We start from the raw sequence: 14,671 nt of genomic DNA on the forward strand, positions 1-14,671 counted from the left end.
AAAGGTGGTGAAGAAAACAGATTAACACATGCAAAGTTCGTGCCAAAAAAGTGAAATTGAAACCATCTTATATCACTCACAAAAATTAATTCGAAACAACCAGAGAGTAATATTAATCATGAAACCTGATACTATTAACCTCCTAAAAGAAAATGTAGAAACAGCACCTTGACACTTTGTCTTAACAAAATAATTTGCAATTAGACAAAAAATCCTATATAATAGAAGACTAATATGCAAATTGTCCCCTCAACCAGGAGTTCAACCAGAGAGTGGGGCTGGCCAGCCAACTACCCTCGGCCCCTCCCCCTGGCCAGCCCCACCCCCAATTGGCCCCCCACACCCTGATGAGGGGCGGGCTGGCTGGCCAACCTCCCAAGTCTCCTCTCCCCCTCCCCCCTCCCCCCATCAACCCGGCCTGATGGGCCGTTCAGGGAGGGCAGGACCCCACCCATGCACTGAGCCTCTAATGTAAACAATAAAAGCAAAAATCAATAAAGAGGAAAATATCAAACATAAAAGCTTCTGCAGGGCAAAAGTAACAACATTAAAAACAATCAAACTACAGAATAGGAGAATATCTATAAAAACCACATATGTAAACCAAGGAGTAATATCAAAATATATACAGTATTTACAAATCAATAGCAACAACAAAAAACCATTCTGATTAACAGTGACTGCCTGGCCGGAGTGGCTCAGTTGGTTGGAATGTCACCGTGTGCACTCAAAGGTTACTGGTTCAATTTCCGGTCAGTATACATGCCTGGAATGCAGGCTCAATCCCCAGGGGAGGCATGTATGGAAGGTAACCAATCCATCAATGTTTCTCTCTCACATCAATATTTCTCACTCTCTCTGCTTTCCTCTCTCTAAGGATGGCCTCAGGTGAGGACAAAAAATAAACAGGTGGACAGAAGAACTAAATCGATATTTTTACAAAGAAGATATTCAAATGGTCAAGATGTTCAACATTTAATTATTAGGAAGATAATTTCAAAATCAGATTGAGATATTACCTTACATTTGCTAGAACGGCTATCATCAAAAAGACAAGAGATAACAAGTGAAGAAAAGAAAGTTCATACACTCCTGGTAAAAATTGAATTGGTTGAGCATAATGTACTGCTCAAACTTAAAAATAGATCTAACACTGTTTTGGCAATTCCATTACTAAGTATTTATTCAAAGAAAATAAAAACGGATACTGAGATTTCCAATTAAGATGGCCGAGTAAGGTAAAGATTGTGCTTGCCACCTCACATGAACACATTAAAATTACAACTGAACAATCACCCTGCAAAACAATCTGTAGATAACTAAAGAGAACTCCCCTAATAAAGAAAAAGCCACATGGAGAATGGTGGAAGAGGCAAGGACATAAATGGGCTAGTCCCACACCTTGTATGGCAGTTAAGAACTTAGATATCTCTAATGCCTAAGTCCCCCCTGGGAAGCTTAGGGATCCTAAGCCCACACTGCGCTACACAGTTTGAAGTACCAGTGCCAGGAAGAGGAGTCCTCACAACATCCAGCTGTGAAAATCAGCCTGGATTCCAGCTGGAGAGCCAGGTTTCCAATTCAAGTGTCTGCATATGTCACTTATGTACAAACAATCCCCTTAACCTCCAGCAGTGAAAGAACAGCAGCTCAAAGGATGCAGGGACATTCACAAAGAAACTGAATTGTGTGATTTCAGGGCAAGGGCTTGAAGAGCAGCCATCACCGTTCCTTTGCTGAGACCTCCTCACACACAGTTTGCATGCACAAATGAGCACCAGATATGAATTAACCAGGTGAACGCCACTCACCCCAACCACAGTTTGCAGACCAACACAACTAGCATAGCACCCTAGTCTATTTCAGTAACCTAAGCCTCAAAGGTATGAGGTTGGCCCCGCTACAAACTTTTCTAGAAACTCTAAGACCCCGCAGGCACCAAGAAAATGGTGGATGTAATCAGTGTGCCCTGTGCAATTGCGGAGAAACCTGAGGCCCCACACTGGGGCACCAGCCTTGATTCAGAGTGCAACCTTTCTTTAGAATCTAGCCTCTCCCGGTGGCTCAGAACACAGGACTGGTACTACAATCACCAGGTGACATAGGGCAGGAACAGCAGCAGATGAACTTGGCCAGCAACAGAGTGCCTCCCAAAAGGTACCATAACCAAATGCCAGTAGCTGAGCTTACATAACAGCAGAGAACCACCTGAGCACACTTCAGAATCAGCAAACCCAAATGATGGTTTTGGCAGCTAGGAAAAGCCTTGTTGGGGCACATGCCACTGCACTGGGTCAGATCCCAGGGTATTATTCAGAATAACAGGACAGATAAGGTGCCTCCTAGATAAGAAAAACCTAAAGAAGCTCATCACATTAAAACTACTACAAAGAAATAAAAAAAACTTGATTAAGAAAATGAGAGAAAAAATCGTAAGTATCCAATATAATCCTATATAATAAAGAGCTAATATGCAATGGTCATCACACCCTCACCCCATCACACCATAACGGCTCATATACTCAAAACTGGGGAGAGAGGAATGGGAACCAGCCAGGCACAAACGAGCTCATGAGAGACGAATGGGGACCAGCCAGGCTGCGGTCCAGGAAAAGGACAAGCCACCCGCCGCCCCACAGTCCCAGGCGCCAGCAGGTGCACCTGTGCCTGCGACCCAGGAAAGGGACAAGCCGCCCTCCCGTGGTCCCGGGCACTAGCGGCTGGGGCTGCGGCCTGGGAGAGGGACAAGCCACTCGCCCACAGTCCTGGGTGCCAGCGGCTATGCCTGCGGCCCGTGAGAGGGACAAGCAGCCCACCCTACAGTCCCGGGTGCCTGTGGCTGTGGCCTGGGTGAAGCCGCCCACCTATAGTCCCCTGCAACTGCGACTGGCCCTGGATGAAGCCGGCCTGCATCCTGGGTGATTGCCGCCAGCCAGAGAGAGGGAAGCCCAGGTCCCAGGTGCCTGCAACTGGCCAGAGGAAATCCTGGGTCCCCTGTGTGGGGCAAGGCAGAGGTGATTAGGAGCGATTAGGCCAGCAGGGAAGCAGAGGCAATCAGGCCAGTTAGGGGTGATCAGACAGGCAGGATGGCGATCGGTTAGGAGCCAGCAGTCCCAGATTACAAGAGGCAGTCGGACATCCCCTGAGGGGTCCCAAATTGCAGAGGGTGCAGGCCAGGCTGAGGGACCGCAAACCCCTCCCCCCGCCTGCATGAATTTTGTGAACCAGGCCTCTAGTGAATAATAAAATAATAACTACATACCTATCACTAATAACTTCAAATGTAAGTATTAAGTTGTCAAATCAAAAGGCACAAGTTGGCTGACTGAGTAAGCAAACAATAACCATACATATGCTGTCTACACACTTCAGATCAAGATTGCAAGTAATGTATGGAAGAAGATATTTCATGTAAGTGGAAACAAGAAGCTTGGGTAGCAATACTTATCTCAGACAAAACAGACTTTCAAACAAGTTGACAAAGAAGGACATTTTAATAATTAAGGGATCAATTCAGTAAGAGAATATAACCCTCCTAAACATTTATGCATCCAATGATGGAGAACCTAAATATATAAAGCAAATACTGACTAAGAGATCAACAGTAATAGCAGAAAACTTAAAGATTGCATTCACATCAATAGATATCAATAAATACATCATCCAGACAGTAAATCAGCAAGGAAAGTGTCCTTAAATGATACATCAATCCAGATGAATTTAATTAATATTTATATAGCATTTCACCCTAGAAAGCAGAATATACATTATTTTCAGGCTCACCTAGAACATTTTTCATGATAGACCACATGTTAGACCACAAAACAAGTTTCAATACATTTCAGAAGCTTGAAAAAAATATCAAGCAACTGCTCCAATCAAAATGGTACAACACTAAAAATAATGACAAAAAAGAATTAAAAAAACATTTAACAAGACTTATCAAGAAAGAGAACCCAAATAAATAATATCAGAAATGAAATAAAAATGACAACCGATTCCACAGAAATACAAAGAATTGTAAGAAAATACTATGAACCAAAAGTATTTTCAGATGATAAAGACACAGTACATATAAAATGAATAGTATTCAGCCATAAAGAAAGAAGAAATGCCTCCCATTTGGGACAGCATAGATGGATCTAGAGGTTATTATGCTAGACTACGTAATTTAAACAGAGAAAGACAAATACTTCATAAATCTAAAAAAACCAAATTCAGTACAAACTGGTAGTCACAATATAGTCATGGGAATGTAAAGCACAACACATGGATCATAGTCAATCTAATTATATAAAAGCCAAGCAACCAGAATGCCAGAATGACTGGAACAACTGGACGTTATCATGTGCATTACGGTGGCCAACCCAACCGGACCAATCAGGGCCCTAATTGGGCCCCCCAACCTCCTGCAACCCCTCCCCCAGGCCGGCCCCACACCCAATCAGGGGTGGGGCTGGCAGACAACAGGAGTGGGGCTTGCAGACAACATCCCATAACCCCTTCCCCACACCAGCCCAGCCCCGACTGGCTCACATTGGGGCAGGCAGAGGGAACCCATCCATGCACAAATTCATGCACCAGGCTCTAGTATTGTAATAACTATGTACAGTGCTAGGTGGGTATTCAAAATATTGTGGGAACCACCTTGTAAAATATGATTGTCTAACCATTATGCTATACACCTGCAACTAATGCTACATTATCTTAAATGTAAACTGTAATTGAAAGAAAAAGGAATCAAGAAAATTCATGAAAACAGAGAATGAAATGGTGATTATCAGGCAGTAGGAATTTGGAAGGTGCGACAGATTTTGTTTCTTGGTACATACTTGCAAGAGTAGTAAAATAACCCCTAGAGATTTCATACACAGTATAATAAATATAGACAACCATTCTATCTAATAAAAGAGAAACATGGTAATTAGCCGTATGTCCACTACCCTTCCCATAGGCTAATCAGCGAGATATGCAAATTAACTGCCAGCCAAGATGGCGGCCGGCAGCCAGGCAGCTTGAAGCTAACATGAGGCTTGCTGGCTTCAGTGACGGAGGAATCCAACGTTCCCCGCCAGCCTTGCCGGCCTCTGGGCTTGCAGTTTGAAACATTGTTACAAATATGGAAGCTAAACAAAACCCCAGAAACCTGCTTTCAGCTGGCCCGGGATCTCAAAGCTGGAGTAGATACAGTGTTTCAATTATAGAACCCAAACAAACCAGATACCTGCTTTCAGCAGCAGAGGCCTCAGAGCTGGAGCCAGAGCTAAAGCTGGCCCAGAATTAAAAAAAAAAAAAAAAAAAAAAAAAAAAAAAAAGAACAAAAGGAGCAGTTGGAAGCTTCAGTCACCCACCAGCCTGAAAACAGCCCTCAGCCCCTCACCCAGACTGGCCAGGCACCCCAGTGGGGACCCCCACCCTGAAGGGTGTGTGACCAGCTGCAAACAGCCATCATCCCCTCACCCAGGCTGGCCAGGCACCCCAGTGGGGTACCCCACCCTGAACCAGGACACCCTTCAGGGCAAACCAGCTGGCCCCCAACCCGTGCACCAGGCCTCTATCCTATATAATAAAAGGGTAATATGCCTCCCAGCACCGGGATCAGCGGAGCGGCGAGGCCTCCCGGCACTGGGATTAGCATGACAGGGGGCAGCGCCCAAACCCCCTGATTGCCCTGCGGCTGTGTGACAGGGGGCGGGGCCACACCTCCCTATCCGCCCTGCTCTGTTCGCAACAGGGGAAGGCGCCCCAACCTCCTGATAAGCCCTGCTCTGTGCCTGATACGGGGGAGCTCCCTAACCCCCTGATCGCCCTGCGGCTCTGTGAGTGACAGGCTAGAGCCATAACCTCTCCATCAGCCCTGCCCTGAGTGTGAGAGTGGCGGCTCCCCAATCCCGATTGGCCCTGCTCTGTGGGTGATAGAGGGCGGCGCCCCAACCCCACACATGGGCCCTGCTCTGTCTGTGATGGGGTAGAGCCATAACCTCCCCATCGGCCCTGCCCTGACTGTGATAGTGGCAGCGCCCCAACCCCCTGATTGGCCCTGCTCTGTGGGTAATAGGGGGTGGCGCCGCAACCTCCCCAATCGACCCTGCCTTGAGTGTGACAGGGGGCGGTGCCCCAACCCCCCAATCGGCCCTTCCCTGAGCGTGACTGAGGGTGGCATTGCAACCTCCCAGTCCGCCCTGCTCTGTTCATGACAGGGCCCAGCGCCCCAACTCCCCAATCGGCCCTGCTCTGAGCCCGACCAGGGGCTGCACCTAGGGATTGGGCCTGCCCTCTGCCACCTGGGAGTGGGCCTAAGCCAGCAGGTCCTTATCTCCTGAGGGGTCCCAGACTTTGAGAGGGCACAGGCCGGGCTGAGGGATTCCCCCCACCCTGAGTGCACAAAGTTTTGTGCACTGGGTCTCTAGTATATTATAATCATCAAACTTGCTAAGCAAATACAACTTAATTATTCTAACCACATGGACCATCGTCTCATAGGACATTTTATAAATTTGATCCCAAATGGAAGTAAAAGCAAAAATTAATGAATGTGACTATATCAGACTAAAAAGAAAACCAAGGAAAACATCAATAAGACACAAAGGCAATCATCAGAATGAGAGATTATAAGTGGATAACCTCTAAAATATATAAAAAGGGCATACAACTCAACAATCTACACTAATAAAAGAGAAAAATGGTAATTGGCGTACGGCGATACCGTTTTCGTTGGCTAATCAGGGCTATATGCAAATTAACTGCCAACTAAGATTGGCAGTTAACTGCCAACTAAGATTGTCAGTTAACTGCCAACAAGATGGAGGCTAATTTGCATATGTAGGCACAATGCAGGGAGGCAAAAGGGAAAGCAGGAAGAAGCCCCTTGCCACTGACAGTGATCTGAAACCCAGGGGGGAGCTAAGAGCTGGGGGGCAGGGCAAAGGTGGCCCTGGGGCCATGATCGGAGAATCAGGCGCCTTTGCCGCCCTGGCCAGTGATAGCAGGAAGTAGGGGTGGAGCCAGCGATGGGAGCTGGGCACGGTTGAAGCTGGCAGTCCCAGGAGCTAGGGGTCCCTTGCCTGGGCCTAAAGCGAAGCCCACGATCGCGGCGCCCCCCGCTGCCACTGCAGGTCCCCGCTGCCTGGGCCGGACGCCTAGGCCAGAGGCGTTAGGCCTGGGCAGGGGCGGAGCCTGCAACCGCGGGGAGCTGGGGGTCCCCTGCCCAGGCCTGACACCTCTGCCGGAGGCCTCAGGCCTGGTCAAGGGGCCGATCCGGTGATTGGTGATCGGAGGGTGATGAGGGTCAACTCCTCTGGCCGAGGCATCAGGCCTGGGTGGGGGGCGGAGCCGGGGATTGGGGGGATATGATGGTCCCCTTGCCCAGGCCTGAAGCCTGGGTCAGAGGCGTCAGACTTGGGCGGGGGGTGGAGCAAGCGATCAGAGGGAGATGGGGGTCCCCTGCCCAGGCATGATTCCTGGGCCAGAGGCCTCAGGCCTGGGCGGGGGCCAGAGCCAGTGATCGGGGGGAGATGGGGGTCCCTGTCCAAGCCTGACACCTCTGGCGGAGGCGTCAGGCCTGGGCAAGGGGCCGATCAGGCGATCGGATGGTGATGGGGGGCAACACCTGAGGGCTCCCAGTATGTGAGAGGGGGCAGGCTGGGCTGAGGGACACTCTTCCCCCCCCCCCCCAACCCAGTGCACGAATTTCGTGCACCGGGCCCCTAGGAACAGCCATAAAAAGCAATCCAATTCAAAATTGGATAGAGGACTTGGAACAAACACTTCAACCAATAAGACACACAAATGACCAACAAATACATGAAAATATGCTCAACTGCACTAACTGTAGGAAAATGCAAATTAAATCCACAATGATACAAGTCACATATTAGAATGTCTATAAGAAGACAAAAATACACAATGCAATATGCAGATGATGTAATTACCTGAAACATAATATTATTAAACAACTAGAGGCCCAGTGAATTAATTCGTGCCCGGGTGGGGTCCCTTGGCCTGGCCAGCCATTGTGGCTGGCCATTGGGGCCGGTCGGCCAGGGAGAGGGACTGCGGGAGGTTGGTCGGCTGCAGGAGGTTGGCTGTGGAAGTGCATTGACCACCAGGGGGAAGCTCCTGCATTGAACATCTGTCCACAGTTGTAATGGTTGCTTAGGCTTTTATATACATAGATAGATATCACCCTCAATAAATGTAGTTTGAACATGAAGACAAATGTTGGAGGGAATATGGAGTAAAAACTTCCAGCCCTAGTTAGAGCAGCAACCTGAGCACAAAAGGGTCATGGATTCAATTCCAGGTCAAGAGCATGTACTGGGATTTCAGGTTTGATCCCCAATCCTGTTAGGGTATATGCAGGAGACAGGGTATATGCAGGAGACAACCAATCAATACGTCTCTCTCATATCAGGTCTCTTTCCTCCCTCCATTCCACCCTCTCTAAAAAAAAAAAAAATCAATGGAAAAAATGTTCACAAGGACTAACAACAAAAAGAAACACCATGCTAGTATAAAATGGTACAATCATTCTGTAAATCTGTATGGAGTTTGCTCAAAAAATGAAGAACATCCAAAGCCGGTTTGGCTCAGCGGATAGAGCGTCGGCCTGCGGACTGAAGGGTCCCAGGTTCGATTCCGGTCAAGGGCATGTACCTAGGTTGCAGGCACTTCCCCAGTGGGGAATGTGCAGGAGGCAGCTGATCATGTTTCTCTCTCATCGATGTTTCTAACTCTCTATCTCTCTCCCTTCCTCTCTGTAAAATTTCAATAAAAAAATATATTGAAGAAAAAAAAAAATGAAGAACAGAGTGAACATATGAAACAGCAATCCTCTTCTGGGTATCTACTCCCCATATTTAAAGCACTTATTCATAAAGATATATATGTACTTCACAGCATTATTCATGGTGGCAGGACATGGAAACAACCTCAATGACCTCTGATAATTGGATAAGATGTGGAACATATGTAAATGAAATATATTCAGCCATAAGATAAGATAAAACACTATCATTTGCAGCAACATCGGTGGCTCAAAAAGAAATATATAATTTTACTCATCTATAAGAAAAAAAGGATAATATGCTAATTAGACTGGACATCTTCCGGTATACCAAATGTCCTACCTGACAAAACCAGGGGCTTGGTCTGCCTGCATACTGCCCTCAGCCCCTCGCGCAGGATGGCCACGCCCCCAGAAGAGACCTCAACCCTGATGGGAGCGTAGCCAGCCTGCAACCGGCCCTCAGCCCCTCACCCAGGCTGGCCCCACGCTACAGCGAGGACCCCCACCATAATCAGGGCATGGCTGGCCTGCAAAATGCCCATGCCCCTCTCCCAGGCTGGCACCGCCACTCTGCGGGGACTCCCACCCCGATTGAGGGCGTGGCTGGCATGCAAACTGCCTGCAGCCCCTTGCCCAAGCCAGTGCCACCCCATCAGATTCCCCCACCCCAATCGGGGTGTCCCCAGCCTGAAAACGGCCCTCAGGCCTTTACCCAGACTGGCCCACCCCAATTGGGGTCATAGCCAGTCTGAAAACCAACATTGGTCCTTCACCCAGACCAGCCCCACCCCCAGAAGAGACCGCCACCCCGCTGGGGAAGGGGCCAGTCTGCAAATAGCTCCAAGTCTAGCCCTGCCCCCGAGCAGGGACCCCCAACCGAATCAGGGGCGGGGCAAGCCTACAAACGCTGCAACCCCTGCCCCAGTGGCCCCAATCCCCAGCCGGCTCCCCTCACCCCAATACAGGACACCCTTCAGGGCAGGCCAGCTGGCCCCACCGGTGCACCAGGCCTCTATCCTATATAATAAAAGGGTAATATGCAAATTGAGCTTAACGGCAGAACGACAAGAATGACCATTGACCAGACACTATGAGGTGCACTGACCACCTCTTGGTCCCTTTCCCCAGCAAGCAGGCTCCAATCGCCTGATGGCCACGCACTGTGGGGTTGGGGCCAGTGAATGGACGCGAACAGCCAACCTCTCGATCCCTTCCCCTGGCCGTCAAGCAAGAATCACCTGATGGCAAACAAGGAACTGGGGGTGTATGGCAGCAGGGCAAGGGCCCTCTGGGGGAAGCTGGGAAAGATTGTCCTGATCACAGGCCAGGCCTAGAGACCGTACCCATGCACAAATTTCATGTGCCAGGCCTCTAGTATGAAATATAAAAAAATAGCAACAAATGAACAAAAACTCATGATACAAACAACAAGATGATTACCAGAAAGGAAAGGGGTTAGACAGAGGTTTCAGAGTGATAAAGGTGTCCCTAGCCAGTATGGCTAAGTGCATAGAGCACTGGCCTGTGAACAGAAGGGTCCCACATTTGATTCCAGTTATGGCACATGCCCTGGTTGTGGGCTTGATCCCCACTAGGGGGTGTGCCAGAAGCAACCAATCAATGATTCTCTCTCATCATTGATGTTTATATCTCTCCCTCTCCCTTCCTTTCTGAAATCAATAAAAATATATATTTTTTAAATTGTTAAAGATGTCAAAAATCTAGAAACTGGAGACTAAACTTTGGGTGAAGAGCAAAAAATACAATATACAAGTAACATATTATACAATTGTACACCTACAACTTACACAATCTTATTAACCAATTCAACCACAATAAATTTAATTTAAAAAATAATGTAATGTGATGTGATAGAAATGCTAATCACCATTACAAAGGCAATCATATTAAAAGTTATATTATCAAGTTAACATTTTACACTTAAATTTTTTTTTTTAAATATATTTTATTGATTTTTCACAGAGAGGAAGGGAGAGAGATAGAGAGTTAGAAACATCGATGAGAGAGGAACATCGATCAGCTGCCTCCTGCACATCTCCTACTGGGGATGTGCCCACAACCCAGGTACATGCCCTTGACCGGAATCGAACCTGGGACCTTTCAGTCCGCAGGCCGACGCTAAATCCACTGAGCCAAACCGGTTCTGGCTTTACACTTAAATTTGTTTCGCCAGATATTTCTATCTACATAAGAACTACAGGCCCAGTGCACAAAAATTTGTGCACTCGGGGGGTTCCCTCAGCCCGGCCTGTGCCCTCTCGCAGTCTGGGACCCCTCAGGGGATGTCTCTAACTGCTGGCTTAGGCCACTTCATAGGGGATTGGGCCTAAGCTGGCAGTCAGACATCCCTCTAGCAGCCCAGGAGACCTCGGGGATGTCCACTTGCCAGCGGGGAACAGGCCTAAGCTGGAGTCGGACATCCTTAGTGCTGCTGAGGAGGAGGGAGAGGCTCCCACCACCACCGCTATACTGGCAGCCGTCAGCCTGGCTTTTGGCTGAGGAGAGCTCCCCCTGTGGGAGCGCACTGACCACCAGGGGGCAGCTCCTGCTTTGAGTGTCTGTCTGCTCCCTTGTGGTCAGTGTGCATCATAGTGACCAGTCATTCCCAGTTGTTCTGCTGTTATGGTCAGTTTGCATATTACCCTTTTATTATATAGGATAGAGGCCTGCTGCATGGTGGGGGCCAACTAGTTTGCCCTGAAGGGTGTCCCAGATCAGGGTGGGGGTCCCACTGGAGTGCCTGGCCAGCCTGGGTGAGGGGCTGAGGGCTGATTTCATGCTGGCCACACCCCATTCAGGGAGGGAGGTCCTGTTGAGTTGCCTGGCCAACCTGGGTGAGGGGCTGATGGCTGTTTGCAGGCTGGCCATAGCCCCTTTAGAGTGGGGGTCCCTACTGGGGTGCCTGGCCAGAACAGGTGAGGGGCTGATGGCTGTTTACAGGCTGGCCACAGCCCTTTCAGGGTGGGGGTCCCCTCTGGGGTGCCTAGACAGCCTGGGTAAGGGGCTGATGGCTGTTTGTAGGCTGGCCACAGCCTCTTCAGGGTGGGGGTTCCCACTGGGGTTCCTGGCCAGCCTAGGTGAGGGGCTGAGGGACGTTTTCAGGCTGGCCGCATTCCCTTCAGAGTGGGGGGTCCTACTGGGGTGCCTGACCAGTCTGGGTGAGGGGCTGATGGCTGTTTGCAGGCTGGCCAAGCCCACAAGCTGGGACCCTTACCCCATGAGGGTGTGGCTATCCTGGGTGAGGGTCTGATGGCTGTATGCAGGCTGGCCACAGCCCCCAGCCACCCAAGCTCCCAGTGGAGGCCAGCTGGAAGCAGCTATCTGGGATTTATTTATCTTCTATAATTGAAACTTTGTTGCCTTGAGGGTAGGCCATAGCTGGCCAGGGCAGGCAGGAAGCTTGGCTTCCTCCATTGCCAGGGCAACCAAGCCTCCTGATTGCTCCAGCTCCGTGGCTGCAGGCCACCATCTTGGTTAATTTGCATATAGTCGCTCTGATTGGCTGGTGGGCATTGTTTGGGGTGTAGTGGAGATGTGCTCAATTTGCATGTTTCTCTTTTATTAGATTAGATATATGTAAAGTGTCCCCATGGGAGTTCGACTGGGAGACCGGGAGTGCTATTGCTCGCAATGACATACGGACCACCAGGAGGTGGCATGGAACGAGGGAGGCCCTGGCCGGCAACTGACAGCTGGGGAAAAGAGGCCCCAACCTGCAGCCAGAAAGCCCCAATCGGTCCTGATCACCGGCCAGGCCTAGGGACCCTCCCCTTGCACAAAATTTGTGCACAGGGCCTCTTCTTTTAAAATAAAATTTAAAATGTCCAACTTACCCTGACCAAGGTAGCTCAGTTGGTTGTAGTGTCATCCTGTACACCAAAAGCCCATGGGTTAGAGTCCCTGTAGGGCACATACCTAGGTTGAGGATCTGATCCTTGGTCAAACCCTTGTAGTATGGGAGACATACTGATCAATGTTTTTCTCTTACATTGATGTTTCCCTTTGGTCTTTTTCTCCCTTTCTCTCTAAAAACCCATGAAAACAGTCCTGGCCAGCATGGTTCAAGGTTTGGAGAGTTGTCCTGTGTACCAACTGCAAGACTACAAGTCAACTCTGAGTCAGGACATTTACCCAGGTTGACGGTTCAATCCTCCTTTGGGGCACATACAGGGGGCCACAATTAATGTATCGCTCTCACATCCATGTTTTTTCTATTCCACCCCCTCTTCCCTGTCACTCTCCAAAAAAATAAAAAATAAATTTTTTAAAGCAACAAAAACATGTGGGGTATAAACAGGGGGAGCAGAGAGGGGGAGGACAATTCAAAATGGCGGCAGAGAGATATTGCTCAAAACACCACGCAGAACCAAACTGGAAGTTACAGTTAAATTGGGGATCACTCTAAATTACTAACTGGAGACTATCTGAAGAAGAGACTTTTAACCAAGGACTGCAGCAGAATGTCAAGACTAGTAAGAAGAGCAAAGTCGTGACAGGGGCCAGACAGAGGCTACTAGATGTGCTGCTAGATGTGGGAGGTTCTCCCAGACAGATTAGAAGCCTAGTCCCCAGTCCAGGCTACCCAGCCTAAGTCCCTGGAACTCAGTCCAGGCTACCCAGCCTAAGTCCCTGGCACCCACAGAGCATCCATCTGTAAAAAACCATGGAGTTATTGTCTTCAAAGAGGCAGAACCACTAGAGTCTAGGCATCTTTTTAAAGGGCTAACTTGAACATATTTTGTTAGAAGTTACTAGGTTGCAGAGATGGCCTATGAGGTGGAGGGAGGGCAATGAGGAATGGAGTCAGAGAAAAATCCGGGTGGCTGGCATTCGAGGGAGGCTTGGGTAAGCACCCAGCAGAAGCTAGGTGCTAGATCCCACTAAATTGCAACAGACATTGTCTTGGCAGCAACAATCAATCCTTCCAGGTGGCATCAGCCTGGGGAAAAGCAACTGTCCCCAACTTCCAGCATTCCACTCACCCAACCCTCTAAATCCTCCTCAAACTATCTGGATTTTAAGCCCTTCTGAGGAGTCAGCTCTATAGGCAGCGCTTAGGAAACTGGGCAGTCCCAGGGATGGCAGAGACACACTTTAGGAAGGACCATTCCCCACACTTAACCAGGAAACATCACAGGAGATATGAAAGAAAACCCTGCATTCCCAGCCTCAAGAAAACACAAATTTCTGGGCTTCGGCATTTCCATCCCCCTGGATACTGGGGGCTCCAACCAGCCAAGTTGGGGGTTGTGGGTGACAGGGTTCTGGGGCAGGTTCTGCCTTCCGCCCACCATCTACACTGTATTCTGAACATCACACCCCCCACTCCCAAGGGCAGTGACCTCATCCTCCCAATTTCACCAGAGGTTTTCCAGTGTCTGCGTATGGCAGTTGGCCAGGCTGACATGAATCCCAGGAAATCTTGGACATATGGCCTACTTTGGAGGACAGGTTGGTTTGTTCTCAGTGCATTCAAGCCCAGCAGAGATAAACACATACTGTAGATTGCTTGTGGATGCAGAAAAGTTGTTGGGACACCAGGGACTGCAGAAGACTGTTTTGGATAGCAGATCTGAAAAGCTTCACCTTTTTTGCTGCTGTTGTTAACCCTCACTCAAAATATTTTTTCCATTTATTTTTAGAGAGAGTGGAAGGGAAAGGGAGAGACAGAGAGAAAAAAAAATCAATGTGAGAGAGACATGTCAATTGGTTCCCTCATGTATGTGACCCTCGGAGCCAGGGATCTTGCCTGCAGCCAGGCTATGTGCCCTTGACTGTAATCAAACCCGTGATCCCTCAGTCCATGGGCCAACGTTCTAACCCGAGAAAACAGGCTAACACCAACAAGCTCCACTTTTTTCT

General features: G+C 48.9%; 1 protein-coding gene across 1 annotated transcript in view; it reads right to left on the minus strand.

The window, feature by feature from the left end:
* The window catches only part of LOC308512202 (lysine-specific demethylase 6A-like), a 293,519-nt gene that overhangs the window by 186,435 nt on the left and 92,413 nt on the right, over positions 1-14,671 (minus strand). The window lies entirely within an intron of this gene.

The sequence above is a fragment of the Myotis nattereri genome, assembly GCF_964212035.1.
Source record: "Myotis nattereri genome assembly, chromosome: Y".
Lineage (NCBI taxonomy): Eukaryota > Metazoa > Chordata > Mammalia > Chiroptera > Vespertilionidae > Myotis > Myotis nattereri.